Source organism: Hibiscus syriacus, unplaced genomic scaffold (genome assembly GCF_006381635.1).
Source record: "Hibiscus syriacus cultivar Baekdansim isolate YM2019G1 unplaced genomic scaffold, ASM638163v2 tig00110339_pilon, whole genome shotgun sequence".
In the NCBI taxonomy this organism is placed as follows: domain Eukaryota; kingdom Viridiplantae; phylum Streptophyta; class Magnoliopsida; order Malvales; family Malvaceae; genus Hibiscus; species Hibiscus syriacus.
The window spans coordinates 826,340-831,564 of NW_024062692.1; the positions used below are offsets into that span (position 1 = coordinate 826,340).

At 35.2% G+C, this 5,225-nt stretch overlaps 1 pseudogene; it reads right to left on the minus strand.

Annotated features, from left to right (window-relative positions):
* Positions 1-2,457: 2,457 nt before the first annotated feature.
* LOC120120468 lies at positions 2,458-3,430 on the minus strand (annotated as a pseudogene).
* Between the last annotated feature and the right edge of the window lie 1,795 nt (positions 3,431-5,225).

Sequence of the window (5,225 nt, forward strand, 5' to 3'; positions counted from 1 at the left end):
AGGGTGGGTTTCTAAAAGATGGTCTCAGACTTTTACTCTCAAATTCAACTGACAACTCATATAATTTAGCTTGTCTATATGCCTCAGACAGTGTCTTAGGGTCTAGAGCCTTGACTATGTGTTTAATATCATCTCTTAACCCACTAATAAACAAAGAGACAAAGAATTCTTCACCTAAAGTGGGATTCTGTAAGAGCATACGGGGTTGTAATTCTTCAAATCTGTCTTGATACTCATCCATAAACCCTTTTTATACTAATTTTGTAAACTCCTTCACTATATCAGCAAAGGCTTTGTCACAAAACCTATGACAAAGGTATGCCTCAAACTCATGCCAGTTCACATGATGTTTTTGCATAATATAACCATCAAACCAAATTTCCACTTTACCCGTTAAATATATTGTAGCCACCTCCACTCTTTGCTCATCGGTAATACCACAAAGAGAAAAATACTTAAGGCATTTATGTATTCAACCTCATGGATTAATTCCTTCAAAAAAGGTAGCTCAATTTTAGGTATATTCCACATAGTTCCTCAAGTATTAAAAGATCCCTCTGTGCCTCTTTTATCCATCTCTAAGCCCACTGTTTTGTTTTTAACAACACTGTTCTCACCCACTTGATTATCATTTTTAAAGCTAGTTAATGAGCAGGCAGTTCATCTGATTTAGACTTTAGAATCCCAGGTTCATCAGGTTTATAAGTAAACCTAGTCTTGTCATTAATCATTGTAACCTTTACAGGTTGTTCCCACTCATGCTAGATGAATTAGTGGTCTGTACCTATTCATTAACAGGCTGGTTCTGATCTTCCTTTCGGCCAGTCAAGATCCTTAAAAGTTCCTCCACATACCCCTGATTTGTAGTTATTCTAGACTCCAAAGAAGTGATACGCTCCTCCTGATTCTCCCACCATTTAAGGGTCTTAGTTTCGTCCTAGGTTTGTTTAACCAAAGTCGTCAAATCCTCAAGTTGTTTTTGTAGTGCAACAAAATCAGGAGTTTCAGATATTGTCTGATTTTTCTTTGGCATTCCAACGTCGATTGCCAGAAAAAATTTGGTTCTGATACCAATTGTTATGGATTGAGAGAATTAGAAAAGAATTCGAGAATAAGGTAATAGAGAAAAGATAGAATTCGTAGAAGAAAAATGCTTTCATTCATAACTTGAGGAATCAAATGCCTCTACAGCCAATATTATTTAGTTACAAGACTAAAACGGAAATTATAAAGGGTGTCAGCTGGTTGTCCTTTTTAACAGCTTATAACAATCTAAGTTTATATTTTTTCTTTTTGCAGGTTATTGGGCCTTGGGACTTGGGTTGCTCCAATTCTTTCTGGACCAGGTACACGAGCTGCTCCAATTCTTCCTGAATCGGGTACACGGGCTGCTCCACTTTAGATGGTAAGTACATCTGCCCCTCGTGCCTTAATCCCTAATTCCTCATTTGAAATCCCTAACTCTCGACTTCTTTTCCCAATTTCCTCTTCGTTTTCACGACAATCTCCCTCAACTGTGACACACCGTTCACCTTCTCAATCACTGTAGACATATGAGGCCGTGTTGTAAAACAATAGTCACCATTTTGCTCTCCCATTTCTAATGAAAACATGGGATTGTAATTCGTTGTATTAGACATAAAAAAAATGCCATGTACTGAAAATTCATACTGACTGAAAATATGGGATAGAATTTTTTTAACTTCCTTAAAAGATGAGACACTTAAAATTATAACATTATACATCTAAATTAATCAAAATTAATCATAAGTACCTAAATATAAAAAAAATTATATAATTTAATTATTTTTTATATCAAGTATATATTTAAAAATATTTTTATTAAAATATATTTGAATAAATTTGTTATAATTATGATGTAACATAAATAGCAAGCCTCTCCGACCAACGAGGACGACGGAGGTGGGAAAACATGCAATCTTTATGACAGAAAAAAATGATGACGACATTCAGTGGAAGTAAAAAATAGAAAAGGCTGCGACAACAGTTGGAAAATGGGGGAGAAATCTGATGTAGTCGATGTGCGAGCGGCGTTGCTAGGGCTGTTGAGATATCTCATGAGCAGAGGCGAGAGGGTATAACATCACAAACCGAAGGAATGTTGAATTTGACAAAAAATCTTGACGACTTTCCATAGATGATTTGATCAAAGAGAATAATTGATACAAAAGCACAATGACAGCAAAGGTGAAGCATGTAAACAACGATGTAGTTTGGAAACGAGAGAATCAAGGCGACACGATGATTTCAAGATTGTGGTAGACGACAACTTTTAAGAATTGTCCGGCTTCTAGTTTAAGCATGATGATGATTTTAGGAAGTTTGCAAGAAATTGGTTTTGAAGATTTAGCAAATTTTGTAGAGGAGACAAATACATCTGATTCCATTTTAGGTTTACGAAACATCGGTCAAAAAGAAAAAAACAGCAACAGAAAATACAAAAGCACTAGTAATCTAAAGCAAAGCACCTAAACACCGAAAAGCAAGCCCAAACCAAACATAAAATGCTAATTTTAAAGCCTAAGATCTCCAGTTGCCGTCAGATTCGCCGCCTCCCCTTGAGTAACGTGAGCCTCCATCGCCGTATCCACCTTCCCGGCGTCCACCTCCGTATCCACCGCCATATCCCCCACCGTTTCCATATCCACCTTCACGACGGCCACCGCCATATCCTCCGCCTCCTTCACGACGGCCATATCCACCACCGCCTCCACTCCGGTTGTAACCTCCGCCTCGACCACCTCCACCACCACCACCACCGCGTGATTGGGCTTCATTGACGGTGATGTTCCTTCCGTCAATATTCTGACCGTTCATTCCTTCGATAGCGTCCCTCATAGATTTCTCATCACGGAAAGTAACAAATCCAAAGCCTCTAGATCTTCCAGTCTCACGGTCATTAATAATCTAAAACACATAACGAGAAAAGATTAAAATAATAAACAAAAGAAAAGAACCAAAAGAAATCAAGAGAGCAAAACAATAGATTTGTCAGAATCGATCGATCTTCAGGCCCAGATGGGATGAAGATGAACGTACCGGTGAGAGATATAAAAGAGAGAACAGTAACAAGAGTATCAAGTAACTAGCAGTAACAGAAAACAACAGATCAAGGATCACAGATCATAGACAGGGAGGCCCAGATCGGGTCGGATCAAGTCAGATCTGGAGTCCGATCTCTGCAACAAACGGACCTTCGATTCGACGATCTCGCCATACACTGAAGGCTTCTTCGAGAGCCCGGTCATCGGTGGCCCAAGCAAGACCTCCGACGAAGCACCGGTACTCAACATCTGCTGAAGCCATTTCTGAAGAAAGTAGTCTAAAGGGCAAGGACGAGAATGAGAGAAACAACGAGGCTGCTAAACCATGGTTATATAGAGAAGCCGTGAGGTATGAATTAGGTTAGTTTTGAGCTGGATATAAGGAATCAGTTAACTATGGTTAGTCGCTCACAAATTGATTACTTATAATATGGCTTGTTTGGTTACTGGTACATATCTATCCTCTTTTGGTGGAAAAAAACTCTGTATCTGGCTAATAACGTCAGATAATTCAGATATTTATATAAATACTAAATATTTATCCCATTTGAAGTTTGACCCAAAAAATTCTACACTAGTCCCTATAAAAATTTTATTTTTCCAAAGCAAAACCAAACAAATATGGCCGTTGGGCAACAAAGCCCTACAATCACGTGCTTTTCTTATTCAATTGTGGGCACTTGAGAAGTCATAATGATATTTTATTTCACTGTCAAAGATATATTTTTAATATAATCATTATTACTACAGAAATATCTCCCACGCTTCCTCCGTCTACTTGTCCCCCAATGGATGCTCTTGTAATAACACGAAAACAACCTAGCATCTTTTTAGGCATAATACCAAAATTAGCCCTCCATTTTTACCAAAATAATCATTTTGCCCCGTATCCTATTTTTTTAGAGCATTTTGACCTTCACCATTTCATTTTATGACAAAAATACCCAGAATAATCACTTTGTCCCTTATTTTTTTCTATGACTTTTTGACCCTTAACATTTCATTTTAGGTTAAAAATACTCATTCTGGAGTGTTAATCGTGGATTAACTAATTATTATCATCTATAGAAGGATTTTTTTGCCCCAATATAAAACCTTGGGAGCCAAAATGACTATTTTAGTAAATATTAAGGGTTATTTTTGGTATTATATATTTTTTACTATTGTTTTTCACAATTATAATCTTTTTAATTTTAAGGGAATAATATTAATTTTTTAGGGTTAAGTACCTTAACAGTCATTTTTGCTTCAATTTAGTTTAGTTTTGGTCATCGGTTTTGAAAAATTATGTTTTGATCACTTATATTATTGATTTATTAAATTTTAGCTACTTACATTATCGATTATTATATTTTTGGTCACTTAGTCGTTAACTTATGATGTAGTATGATAGTAAAAATAAGTTAATTTTTAATTTAACCCTTGAACTTTAAATGGAATACTAAATTGACCCCTACATTTTTAGATTAAGTATCATTTTGATCATAAGTTTGAGATGAAATATCAATTTAACCCCTTAATTCAAATAAAATCTCCTGCTATTAACAACCACCTACCACTGTCGCTATTGTCACCCTTGATCGTTGTCGACAACGATCATTGGACCTTATTTTTTTTAATTTACTCATTTTTACCTCTTAAATAAGAATTTGATGTTTCATTAATCGTGCATATTCACTTGTATCTATTAATTTTTCAACATAACTTTTAATGAATCTGTCTAATCCCTTCATTCACTTTCTCTCTTATATATAAAGCCAAGTTGGGAGACTTTCAAAACACATCAATCATACCAAAAAAATCAATATAAAAAAATTCTAAATTTATTCATTATAGTGAAAGAGAGAAATAAAATTATATTCGATTGATCAATGTTATTGTGTTATTGTTATGATCATTTATTATTGTATCTTGAAAGAGAGACATCAAATATTACTTAAACACCAAGTACATGTCGATTATGTCTTAAAAAATTATTTATACAAACCTCAACAAAATTTTAATCTTATTTTTGAACTGTCCCATTACAGATTTTGTTCCAATTTTCCATTTCTTTTATTTTCGTTCGGTGTTTTGTCATCATATTGCTCCTATTTTTACGGCATTATATTACCTCATATTATTACTATAACAATGTGTCGCAACAGTCTTTCAGTTGGT